Below are 14255 nucleotides of genomic sequence, written 5' to 3' on the forward strand. Positions count from 1 at the left end.
CGATGACGCCGTAACCCCCTCCTTCCGCGGGAAGGGGCAGGAGCGGGGAGGGAGGCCGAGTTCGTGGGAGGGGAAGTCGTGGAAGCACGGTGTGGTTTCGGTTGGAAAAGACCTCCGAGGCCATCCAGTCCGGCCGTTAACCCAGCCCTGCCAAGCCCGCTACTAAACCGTGCTCCAAGCGCCACGTCCACACGCTTGTTGAGCGCTTCAGGGATGGTGACTCCACCACTTCCCTGGGCAGCCTGTTCCGGTGCCTGACCACACTTTCAGTGAAGCAATTGTTCCTAATTTCCAACATAAACCTCCCCTGGCGCAACTTAAGGCCATTTCCTCCTCCCGTTCCCTTATTACCTGGACGATTCTCTCTCTGTCCCACCCCCTCCCCCTGCCCCCTGCCACAACCTGCTCTCGGATGGTCGTAGAGATCGATAAGGTCTCCCCTTGATGTCCGGGCTTTAGAAACATAAACTACTTGTCGGCAGAATTGCCTTCTTGAACTTAAGGGCTTGACATGCTTCAATGGTCTCAGATCTAGGGGGAGGTTAACAATGTACTGCTGATAGTGAACACAAAGAATGCAGAATTTACAGGGCACAAGAACGTTTGGCAGAACTCGAGATAAGGATGAAACTAACAAAGCCAACTCGAGGCCTGTGTTGAAATCAGCTGTGACAGGATAAGAGGTAATTCGGACGGGGAGATCACAACCACCGACTCATAGCCCGCCGACTCAAGAAATCCACCAACCCAAAAGAAGAGAAAGACTGAGCTTGTCTTCATCACCATCATGGCTGGGCTTCGCAAATGAAGATTTGGGAAGGGCTCTACCCATGTTTGTTACAAGCGCGCTGGTGGCTAAAAAGGCCAATACGAGACAGGCACATCCGGCTGCAAAAGGCACAGCAGAAAGACTCCTTAGGTGGTATATTCTGCAAGGCACGATTCTTTCTGTGTTTTTTCTCAAGAATGATCCCGTGTGCTTTCTCAAAAGCATCAGCAGCGTTATAGATGGTGTGTCTCCAGACCTCCCGATTGGAGGCCACAGTAGACCAGTTATGTTGATCAATATGACCAAGGCTGAGATGTTGTTTCAGGGAATCCTTGCATCTTCTCTTCAGGGCTCCTCTCATGTGGCAGCCGGTGGCTGTCTTGGACTAATTAGTATAACAACAGAGGGAATCATTTAACCAAAGGAAGATAGAATACTAATTAATAACAGTACTATGTAACTTGAAGCCAATGAGCATTAACGCCTTTGTTTGCTACAATGTATAAATAGTGGAAAGTTTGGGTAGTCAGTGTGCTGCCTTTGTGGATTTGCCACCCAGCATCCCTTTGTGCGCAGAACTGTAAATAAGATTGGCCTCTTGCACACTGGGTGAAAAACCTATTTTGGGACAACCACCTCAGTTTCCTCAGCCAATCCTCATCAGACTTGTACCGCAGACTCTGGCCAAAGTGAAAATGACTTTACAGGTGTGGCTGTTTTGTTTTTTTTTTTTTATAAACCACCCTAGAGCCACAGTCTGCCACCATTTTCAATGTATTGCTGAAGTAAGAATGATTACGTATTTTTATATCATTGGTTAAATCACCTCAGTGCTGACAATTTACGGGTTGAACAATAGCGTACAGATACCTCCTGAGTGACAGAAATGTTTCCAGCAGAAATTACACTTTTCATGATCACAGAATCAGAATCATCAAATTGTTTGGGTTGGAAGGGACCTTGAATGTTTCCAGGGATGGCTCATGTTTCCCCTCTCTAGGCAACGTGTTCCAGTGTTTTACCACTAAGTTACAGCATGCAGTGCTCCAGTGTATGCTTTGGTTTCTGTTAACAGGCTAAGAGCAAAAGTCTTTCCCTGCATCCAGCTTTGCAGGCTGAAGGCTTCAGCTTTTCTCCACTGGGCATCAGTGGGCTGGGATGAGCCCTTACTGCCTTGCTGGCAGAAAGGACCGCACATATGCTTTGGATTGAGCTGGCTGGGTCAGCAGGTTGGCTCATCCCTGCCTGCCCATGGTCCGTGCACACTCAGCCATTCATGTTTGCATTGCTCCCGGGAACCTTTCCAGTGGCAGAGTTGCCTGGGCCAAGGCAGTGTGGGGTTAAAAGTGCTTTTTGGGGTGGTTGATGTATGAGGCAGAAGAAAACGACTCAATCAGTGAAGTTGAGTAAAGAACTGCCATGACTTCAGCTTGTGTTTTAATTCAGAGAACTGCTGGAAAGCCAAGCCCCAGTGTAGTTTCCCAGGTTTCCTTAGCCTGATGTTTGGTGTCTGGGCAAAAAGCTTGGGTACTGCCAAAGCCTTGTTCATAAGTGGGAAAAAGCTCAGACATCCAATATCCTGCTCATATCGAAAGAGGCAAATAGTATTAAAATAAAATTTATGGTTATTATTAAAAGGAAATGAGGAAATATTTAAAGTAATATATTAAAAGATAGATGGGAGTATGTGGTTTGCTGCCTTTTTTTTTTTTTTTTTTTTTGGTGTCGTGTGGCTGTAGCTAGTTTTTGTACCGGGAGGGGGAAGTGTTTGCCCAGAAAAGGAACGGGCAGCATGAGGGGCAGGTTGACCTGCGCTTGGGTGGCTGGCGCCGATGCTGCTCTGCTAATGGGGAGCTGGAGGCATGCTGCCAGCCCAGAGTTTGTCACTTCATCTAAAATTGAAACCATTGTTTCACACTGCCTAAAAAATGTGGGCTATGTAAGAGCCGTGCCAATTCGTTTCAAATCGTGGGGAAAGGGGCTTCGTAACACTGAAAATAGGCTCCACATGATCTATCTTTTTGAATGAGTCACCTGCATATGCTGTGAGACATGCTGAATGTTATTCATTCAAGCTTGGAAGAAAGTTTATTTGGTCATTTTTTTTTTTGCAAGGCTTTTTCACTACTTTTCATCTCTTATTTTGATAAATTAAACCATATTATCAGCTTAATAAAAGGCTATTCTAAATAAATACTTTGAGATTATTCTAACCGCCACCTCTTGCTGTATGAAAGAGAACCAAAGAGGTCTCTGAATTCGCTAAAACAAAAAAAAAGCTTTTAAACTTTTACAAGAATAATAGAAAGAGAATTACAAGCATTCTAAGGAGATACTATCAAAGTAAATGGAGTCTTTTTTAGAATACAAATGTTCTTTAAACCAAGACTGATGTTGTATGTGAATAGAGAGAAGCATGCTGAAAACAGTACAGTATACTTGTTAGTGCATAAAGCATAAATGAAGACTTTTTTTTTCTTGGGGTAGGAACAGATAAAGAGGAAGAACAATGATTTATTAGTGTTTTATAGCCACCTCTTGTTCAATACTGAATTTTTCCTATATTTGGAACAAATACTTGTTACTTTCTCATAGATCTCATGCAGAGGAGCCATCAACACAGAGCTGTTAGTGCTCATGTTGGGTTATCTACAAACGAGTCTAGCGAGCTGGCTGCAGTGTCTGAAGAAGTTAGCACCCCAGCAATTGCTGTGCACCCCGGTAGAGATCACTACTTCAATAGCAATGTCACCAACATGTCACTTCTGTTTGCCACTTGGTGTTGTCACAGTGCAAAATCTGACAACATCGCTTAAAGCCATCTTCTTCATCATCCATTAATAGAGATGCCAAATGATGCAATGGACTGGCAGACAAAAAACTGCTCTCTTTTTGGGGATCAGAAATTCAGTCAGAGGAGTAGTAGTGCCATGTACGTGTAAAGTAAAATGCCACAACTGTTTTGGATGTGAAGAGGAGTCAGTGTCCTAAGTTAGCTAGCAAGATGTTAGAAAAGGCTGTGTCTTCTAGTATGTACAGGGTGAGAAGCTAAGAGGGGAACAAATGAGTAAATATTACTTTCTTTGAAACAATTGTAAAAAAAATTTTTTTCAGCCCAGATTTAAATGCTGTCACTGTCTGAGAGCTCAGATGGATGAAAACAATTAACAGCAACAGTATCTCGGGACATCTCTATAGTTAGAGATTAGCTGATAGAACAGCGATTGTATTATCTTATATCAAAAGGTTGTGTAGTTTGAATTACAAAAACCTCACCCAAACCAGATGCTGTCTTTTGGAATAAAATCCTATTCCAAGGCGAAATTGAGTTTCCATTTTAATTTCTGGTATCATTCGTACAGAAGGGTATATTTGGAGACTCCAAAGCCTTCCATTTCTGACGGCACTAGGGAATAGTGCTTTGTTCTCTCCTTCACTACCCACCCTTGTGCTCAAGTACTTTTCTTCTCAACCTTCTTCCTCCCCTACCACCTTGCACTCCATCCATGTAGAAGTACTGGCATGAAAGTCAATAAATTACCTTATTTGCCTAGTTTAAATAGCTTACCCATTATTTCCAAGCCAGTCATGGGAAGTTGCACAAGGTATTTTTATCTTTTAAACAATGACAAATACAAGCTGTTTTACCGTAAGTACTTAATTTTAAGGTGGCATCCTGTCAGCCACTTTAGTTTGTTACTGACTGTGAGACACAATTAATAATGTGTGGACTGATGAACACAAAAAATAGCCCCTCAGGAAAATATAAATAACATTTTTATAAAGTGAATAACAGAGAATCTTTCTGCATTTTATTGGTATGTTACACTTTTCACCAGAGCACACATATAACCTTTATTATTTTTAAATCTTATGATGTTGTTCTGCTGCTTTTAATACTTTCAGGGTTTCTTCTCGATTTCCTGAATAAATTTCTGGGGAATATATACCATATGATCCCATTCTGTCATGCCAGTTACAGCAGAAATGTTTCACTGGTATATCTTGGTGGCATTTTCACAATAATTTGGTAAGAGTACCTAGAAAGGGTTCATTTACCTGGATTCACCCAGAAGACAGCTTCACACGTGAATCCAAGAATGCTTAGTTTTTCTACTCCTTATCTTTAGTCCAGGACATGGGACTTGCAAGCATAGTGGTTCTAGAATACTGCTACTCCACGTATAGGTAGAAATATGGTCACAAATGGTAATGGTTGTCACCCACTAATGACTTTAATGACCAAGACCATGGTTTTGATTTTGACCTTAGAATAAAATAAAAATGTGAGCCGGCGGAAGATGAAATCACAGCTTGCAGCATTATAAAGACATTTATGGACTGATTCTGCCCAAAGGAGAGTCTGTTGTCTCCACCTACTCTGAGCCTAACAAACTGTACTGTTCTAACAAGAGGTGATGATCAGACGACACACTGCAGCTAGACACCTGCAATGGCCCAGAACTCAGGAGCTGAATGATTCCCTTTTTTGTCATTGATTCTACATGGTGAGCTAGATAAAAGAACTGTCTAAAGCTTTGGCTTGTGCCTGCAGCACTGTTTCAATATATTTTGTCGTTGTCATCGTAATTATCAATATATAACATTTTTGTTTGTAAACATCAATATTCCATGGAAATCAAAGTCCTTGAAATGTTTCCAAATAGTATTATTGGTTACCTTTAAGTATCTCTTTTGTACTTGGCTAATTTGTCATGAAGATACTTGTCTTGAGTATCTGTTTGCGAAAGTGTTTACCACATATTATTTGTTGTGTCCCAAAGCAGAGAATGCATCATTTTGGTTGCCAAAAAAAAAATTTACTAGAATTTCTGTCTCTGTGCCACTTATATGACTTGCTCTCTTTCAAGAGCAAGGTTTCACACATCTGGCTGCTATTTGCAGTAATCATGGTATCAACAGCTCCTTCCCTCACTCAGTAATGCTTTTTGGATTCTAACCTAATAATACTACTGTGTGTTCAGCAGAGAACTTGGATTAGTTGGACATTTTTTAGCTAGAATTTCCTTGCAACATACCTCTCATTTTGAGCATAGTCTGACATGGAACCCCTCTAATTTTATTCATGAGTGATTTATAATGTCAGACTTAGTTATTAAAGAATGGAGGAAGGCATCTTCTAGACCACATGCTTGTGTTTCTATACCACAAGTGCCTGGGGTTAGTTCTTTACTTTAACATCTGCAGCTGGTATGAATTCTGAAGTGTGTTGTTGTTTTGCAATTATGCTACTGAAAAATGATACCATTTTTGCAGGTTCAGTTCCTGTAGATTGCAGTATTGAAGCTCATTCCTTCCTCCTTGTCATCCTCTTTTTGACCTTCCTTGTCAATTCAGGTAAAATACAGCTCTGCTCTGAAGAACTTGAAGTCTTGTTCAAACATAGATATAAAAAACCAGACAAAAGCTGGTGACAGAGGTAGGGAACTCATGCTGATCATAAGCTTTTGAAAATGCAATTTTCTTTGAAGATAAATTCGAAGTGAGAGAGCAAAGATACTCAGCAATCCAGGCTTGGGATAACATGGAAGAAGAAAAGAAAGTGAGAATACCAGGAAGATATTGGTAAAGAGAGTGGATATGACGACCCACCCTTAAAGAGAAGGAAGTGGGAGTAAGATGCAAGAAGGAGGCAGAGTCAGAGCCATGAAGACCTGAAGGATGAGCTTGGCCTCAATGAAGAAGGAGAGAAAGAACCCTTGGGGGAATAAAAGAGAAGCTAAAGGCAGAGACAACCCATCTTAGCTTAAGCATTCATTCTGCTTTGCACTAAAACGGAAGAAATCCATCATGCTGCAAATGTTTTTTCTTTGGATCCCTAATAGCTCTGTGTGTGGGGACTTGGTTACTGAGGAAATGATCCCTAACTGGTGTTTAGTCCAATCCAACTAACCTCTGACTGACACATGCATAGGAAAGAGGAAAAGAAGGAATCAACTCTTGTAGTTCAAGCTGCAAAAATACAATCAGGAAAAGCCCTGCTGAGGCTGCGTAGCAGGAATTAATTAAAAAATCTCCCCAAACCAAGGCAAACTATTTGGGTGAAGTTTTTATATCAGAAGTTGTTGCTCTGTCAGCTGCTGTATCTCTTCTGTGCTTGAGCACAGGACAAAATTTAGGAGAGGGGATCCTCTGTCTCAGGTGCTGCTTTCATGTGTTGATTCTCATCAACAAAGAATGAAGAAAAGAAAGAATGGGAAAACATTTTAAAAACCGTAGTGGAATTCAGTTAAGTATCTTAAAATACAGAAGGTCTACAGCTAACAATTTTATTAAGACACATAAAAAAACCCAAACCAAAAATGCAGGGAGGTCCAGAGGGGAATTAGTAAACTGTGTGTGTCACATCTCCCAGCTCACCTCATTAATATGACCCTTTCTACTACATCTGTGTTTGTTTGTTTTTTACACTGCAAAAAACATAAGTTCTCCATGCCCACATGGAGGTTTGTGAAGTACCCTGCTCTTTGTGGACCTGTGTTTCACCTCAGCCTGCTGCTCTCCAAATGTCATTCTAGACTGTCTCTGGGTGGGGGTTTTGTGTCCCCCTCTCAGACAGATTGTGACTGGAAACTGCCATCTTACAGCAACTGATGACATTCTTTAAGAGCCAGTTTAAGACAAAGTGGAAAAATCCAGCCATGTCCATGTGTAAATTCTAGCTAAGGCATGTGTCATTGATAAACTTTGCAATTGGGGCTCTCTCTTATTCTTCATCTATATCAACTTAAAGCCTGTAAGAATGTCGTTTTGGCTGCCTTTCAAAACCTGAAAGCTGAGCATATGTGGATTCATTGAAAGGGAAATTAGTCACTCTTATTGCTTTAGAGAAACCAATCACTTTAAAATCCCAGCAACATCAATATGCCTCCCCGTGAAATAAATGCCCCAGAGTATTTCTTGTTTTGATCATTGTCTTAATACAACTATCTAACTACTAAAGCACAGTTCATCTACTGAAGTACGGTAAGGCATTTGAAAATATGGGTTGTTCAATCAAAACATCTGAACAGACTTGGAATCAGTAGGGTGTTTACATTTTTGTCAGTCATCTCTAAGTGCTCACTGCTAGTAGAAACCACCTTTTTTCAGTCAGCCTTGCCTGTCATACAGTACTGGAAAAGCTCAGAAAGAGATCCACTGTCCTTTAACACTGCAGTTAGTAGCAAACCTAAAGCTGTTTATTCTTGCTCCCACGTGCACATGGATCCACACATTATTTCCTTAGCTTCTCCAATGTGAGCTGTTTCTCTAGGTGCAAGAAGTTCAGGCCCAGAACATCAAGTGTTATTGCCATGGCACAAACCACTCTCATGATGTAATCAAACTCCTTTCTAAGGGCTCCTCATTCCTTCAGTTTGTAGAGGACCATAGAGTCAGCCAGGTTGGAAAAGACCTCTGGATCGTCAAGTCCAACACTTGATCCCCTACTGCCACGGTTACTAAACCATGGCACTGCCACATCCAGTCTCATCTTGAAAACCTCCAGGGACGGAGAATCCACTGCTTCCCTGGGCATCCGCTTTCAATGCCTGATTACCCTCTCTCTAAAAAATTTCTTCCTAATATCTAGCCCAAACCTCCCCTGGCAGAGCTTAAGACCATGCCGTCTTGTCTTACTGATAGCTGCCTGGGAGAAGAGACCAATCCCCACCTGGCTACAACCTCCTTTCAGGGAGTTGTAAAGAGTGATGAGGTCTCCCCTGAGCCTCTTCTTTTCCAGGCTGAACAACCCCAGCTCCCTCAGCCTCTCCTCATAGGACTTGTGCTCAAGTCCCTTCACCAGCCTTGTTGCTCTTCTCTGGACCTGCTCCAGCACCTCAACATCCTTCCTGAACTGAGGGCCCAGAACTGGACCCAGTACTCCAAGTGTGGCCTCACCAGCGCTAAGTACAGGGGGAGAATCACTTCCCTGGACCTGTTGGCCACACTGTACCTGATCCAGGCCAGGATGCCATTGGCCTTCTTGGCCACCTGGGCACACTGCTGGCTCATGTTCAGCTTCCTGTCAATCCCAGGTCCTTTTCTGCCTGGCTGCTTTCCAGCCACTCTGTGCCCAGCCTGTAGTGCTGCAGGGGGTTGTTGTGGCCAAAGTGGAGGACCCGGCACTTGGCCTTGTTGAACCTCATTCCACTGGAATCAGACCATCTCTCCAGCCTGTCCAGGTCCCTCTGCAGAGCCCTCCTGCCTTCCAGCTGATTGATGCTCCCCCCAACCTTGGTGTCATCTGTAAATTTGCTAATGGGACACTCAATCCCCTCATCCAGATCATCAGTAAAGATATTAAACAGGACTGGGCCCAACACTGATCCCTGGGGGACACCACTAGTGATCGGCTGCCAACTGGATGCAGCACCATTCACTACCACTCTCTGGGCCCGGCCCTCCAGCCGGTTCCTAACCCAGGACAGAGTGCCCCTGTCCAAGCCATGGGCTGCCAGCTTTTTCAGTATGCTATGGGAGATGGTGTCAAAGGCTTTGCTGAAGTCCAGATAGACCACATCCAGAGCCTTCCCCTCAAACATCAGGCGGGTCACCTGATCATAAAAGGAGATCAGGTTGGTCAGACAGGACCTGCCCTGTGCTGGCTGGGTCTGATCCCTTTTCCATCCTATAGGTGCTGTGTGATTGCACTTAGGATGATCATAACATGTGGTGAGACTCTCTTGTGGAAAGGCTTCCCTAGTGTCCCAGCAGGTGAATCAGTCTAAGCGACAACAGATGAACAAAGAGAACGCTAATACCCACAGTGACAAAATGGCATTGGTTGGCAGCAGAGCTCTCTTGGGCTCTGACACTGCTTGAAAGATGTCCTTAGTTATCACTGGGGAGAGTTATAGGGCTCTTTTCCTCTGGGGTCCCTCCTCTTGAACAACATTCCTACAAAAGTTGTGGGAATGGCAGGCTCAGATGCATTGAGATGAAAGGTGAGGAGTAGAAGAGACCTACTAATTTATATTCAATTATATATCTCATAGCTCGCTCTGTTCCTTCAGTAAGGCCCAGAACCTGGTTATCTGTGGAACTAGGTGAGGAGCACAGCCTTCATAAACACCTCTTCTGATAAAATCAAGGGTTGATTCAGGATTTAGGTGGGATGAGTGACACTGTGTAAGGTCTGTTGTCCTTATGGAGAATCCGGGGCAAGTGGGTTTATTTCTTAGGCACTTGGTTAAGTACCATAAATTAGATGAGATGGATCTAAATCTAAATACCTATCCTGTGAATCTAATGAAGCTAATGAATCTAAATACTTCTCCTGTGCTCTATTCCTAAATGGCAAGTGGAGCAGACCAGCATACTGGCAGGATGATTTTCATTCATTGTACACACCCACCCTTCAGCAGGCTGTAGCCTAGGAGTAATGGCTAAATTTACTTGCTCAAGATAATCTCAGATCTGTTGCTTTTCCAAATGACTTCTTGCTTTAGATGCTTCATACAAAACTGAAGAAAAATCTATCAACTTGCTCACTTTTTCTGGGACTTGGTCATGGTCTTGAGACAGAGAATAATGAAAACTGATTTCAAACTGGATGTATCAAGAGATATATCTAGCAGTACAGTACCTGGAATGTCACTGTGATTTCTCTCCTTGGTTAGTTGGTTCCTTAGACTCTCACAAGCCTGGATTCTTTGCATATTCACAAACATATTATTCACAGTTACAGTTTCCTCACAACGTTTGGTATTGACTTCTTATTTTTCTTCATAATGAGACTTAAATTCTCCAACTATTCTAATAGTTTGGCATAGTTACTGGCCACTGGATTTTTTATTGTTGAGGAATTTCACAATCATATAATTAAAATGAGAGTGTTTGTATGGCTCAGAGCTTCTTATGCTCTGAGCCAATCAGCTATGGTTTTGGATTTTAAGCCAGTTGTTGAAGCTTGTGCTCAGGGCTGTGACAGCAATAGATTCGTAAAAGCAATTCAGGAATAAGATTTCACTATGTCATTGTTAATAATACAGTCTGCTAGCATTCATCTGAAGCAAGTGGGTAGCCCTAAATAAAAATTCCTAGACAAATTCCTGTGCTATGCTGGACCTTGGATCAGGGCAAACAGCTGAAGGAGAGCATTACCTACCACAGGAGTCCCCTGACTCCTGGGGAAAGAAGTTAGAGAGTGGGTGAGATATGGCACACTGGAAGTAGTTTCACTTTACTTTCCCTTCAGTCTAACTGCCAATTTAAACTACCTTGTGGCACATTTTCTCCTTTTTTTCAAGTTGGTTTGCTCTCCTTCAGAGCAGGTAGGAGGAAAAAAAGGAACATTAAATGTAGAAATATATGCAAAGACTTACATGGAAGTCAAGAGTTACCTAAAACTCAATCCACCAAACAAAAGTGAAAGAAGTATTTCTGCCTAATTTTTTTAGAGTAGGATTAATAATCTGAGATGCTCCTGTACTTCACAGCAGCAGGGATGCTCAGATAACAGTGTGGTTTCTAACCTGATGATAAAATACCCAAATGGCAAAATATAAAACCTGACTACAGCTTTCTATCAACCACATTGTTTCTTGTTATATATTACTCACCTACTTTAATTTCACATATAAATTACTTCTTTGGAATAGTAATAGTAATAATTTACTAAAGCATTCACCTGAAGGTTCTTAAGATTATTAAGCTATCTATTAGACTTGAGACAGACTAAATATAGCCACAGGGGGCCTTTAAAATCCAGGGCTGGAAGGATAATTTCTGTTTCAGCAGCAGCCAGCAGGGCCACCTTCTTGATGAAGCTCTGGATCTAAAAATGTTTTAAAACCTCTGTCCACATGAGAAAACCTCTCATTCACATGAGAGAAGTGTAAATCAGAGAAAGAGCTGTTGCAAGCAAGGCCATCTGAAGAAGAACAAGCAGTACACACAAGTCTTACCCCAGCTTTTTGGGCAGGGAGCATTTGGCACAGGGGACCTCAAGAGGTGCTAGTGAAGAGATCGTCCTTCCTGGAGTAGCGGTGATGCTGTTTGTTCACAGCTAGTCAGCACTGCCATATCTCACTGCTCTCACAGGTAAAGGCTGGCAGATCTGGACTTAATTCTACAGTATATATGACAATAATGGAAGTTCATGGTTTTCTCTGCAAATAACATCTTTGCTGCTTTTACAAAAGGACGAGTAGGGTCAATCTCAAAGAGTCCTTCTCTTAAATCCTGCCCCCTAACTTCTGTCTACCCACTCAGTATAGGCTCTTCATTTATTGCCTTATTTAAGGAGAAACAGTATTTGATTTGGTCAGCTGCTGGCTCTTTGGTAAATGAGGCACAGGGTAGTTTGACTTAGTTAATCACAAATATCTTGTGAATTAGTGGATTTTTTCTGAGTGTTTATATTTCTAGTCCATCTTCCAGCCAACTTTCTTAAAATATTTTGCAGGTGTTTCTGCAGGAATACTCACAAAACCTTTCTTTGTTGAAAAAATTCATCAGCATCTGTAGTGAATAGTGAGAAAAGTTGGGCTAAAGAATCATTTAAGACATTGATCAATAGGACCAGTGATCTGTTTAAAGCCAAGAACAAATTTAAGTGATTTACTACACTGGCCCTTTAGATCTTTGCCAAATGTCATCCTGAAAATTGATGGTAGTACCCATATCTCCTTGAGCTCTGCCAGGCTCAGACTTTAATTATTATAGCAAGCTACTGTTTAATTTAGTAAAAAAAGGGAAAAAAATCTGATAAGCTTAGAAGAAAAACGAACTGGTTTTCTGACAGACTGCTACACATGGAAATCTTGTGTGACAACGCTGGGGCTCAGTCTGGTTGACTGCTCTGGAGAAAGGACCCTATACACTGAGCATGTTTGCAGAGAATCTGTGAAGCAGAGGGATAGACTTCTTCTGGGTGAATCTTCTGGTGTGAGGCTATAGAGTTTTTAAAACAGGAGACAAATTTCACTTTATTTCCAGAAAGGTGAAAAGCATTGGGATATCTCTAACTTCTGTTGCCTAAACCACAATGGCATCAGTAATTCCCTATTAGGCAAGGTACAGTGTATTTTAAAACTCATAAACGCGGTATGAGCACTACTAGAAAAACGGCTTCTCCATTAAATTCAAGAGCTGAAGTGTTGTGCTCATCACAACACTCTAAAATTTTTTCTTGCCTCTCTGGTTGCATGTAAATGACATAATTTGCTGTGATGCATTAATTGCAGGATTAGAAGACAACTTGAAAATCCTTTAGCTGATGCTTCAGTTAATATATTTTTCGAGTGCGCACACTTCATGCTCTAGAATTTAATCTGTTTATGCCATTATACTAATTACTATATGAACCAAACTAAATCAGGCCCAGGTTGTCTGTGGTACTGAGTGGCATTAGTGGTGTGTTTGCTGAGCACTCTCTGATGTCACCTAATGATGCCACAGGTGTAGCTGAGGTGTTCACACAAGGGAGTCATACTTAACACAGCCTGAGACCATACCCTTGGCAGTGAGAGAAGATGGCCCTGAGCATTAAGCTCCTATGAGTAAGTGCCTGAATAAATCCCTTCCTCTGGGGTTTGTTTTCTCAAGCAGTGTTCTCTTTTGAACAGAAGCAGTGGATCTGATTCTGCTCTCCCACAGGCATTAGACTTTGTGACCTCTCAGACATATCACCTCGTGAAGGAGAAGCACGTGGTGTAATGTTCTTTTCCAGTGCCTGACAGCCCTGATCATGCTAACAACAAATAACAGCAAATACTGTATTTTCCTCAAGTTCTACTTGTCATGTATTTTAGCTAATAATCAAAGAATTAGCCTGTTCTAAATTGTTTTGGGCTTCCCTCCCCTCCCCCACACCAGAACTACAGATCCTTCACCTGATTTCTTCACCTTTGTTTTAATATGTTTGAAAATTAGGGCTGAGCCTTGCAAGCCACTGCCTGTGCATTGGAAAAAAACTGACCCAGTGTTCTCTGGGGTCTCTGGGCATAGAAACATCTCTGGCTGCAGTGTCAGGGGTGGAAGGGAGCTCCCCCTGAAGAGCTGTGGTGCAAGAGCCACATACTTCTCAAATGGTGGTTAAACTGTCAAAACAAGGCTTGCCTGGGCTCTAGGAAGCTTGTTCTTGGCTCTTCATGTGGAAGGACTGTCATCCCTGATTCCTTACCCACGGTGTGAGGAGCCCAGAGCATGGCCAAAGCGCTGAGAGTGTCAGCTGCAGATGGATTTACACAGTCTGCTACATAGTGTACACTCATTTTCACTCTCTCTCTGTGATTGGAAAGAGAGCAGTGTTCCTGGCTTTTTTTCCTGGTTTCAAAGCCATATATTTGTACAGGGCTTTTACCCTGGCTGATGTGATTACAAAGGAAATAGTGCAGTAGTCCCTCAAATCGAGGGAAAAGAGCAAATCAAAACACACATCAGTCTTCTTAGCCAGAGTCCCAACTGCCATAGGGTTGGGAAAAATGCCATGCACATGATTTTGCTGCATGTTAAAATGAAGGGAAGGGAAATGAAAAAA

The sequence above is a fragment of the Manacus vitellinus genome, unplaced genomic scaffold (assembly GCF_001715985.3).
Source record: "Manacus vitellinus isolate BGI_N305 unplaced genomic scaffold, ASM171598v3 scaffold_1_pilon, whole genome shotgun sequence".
NCBI lineage: Eukaryota > Metazoa > Chordata > Aves > Passeriformes > Pipridae > Manacus > Manacus vitellinus.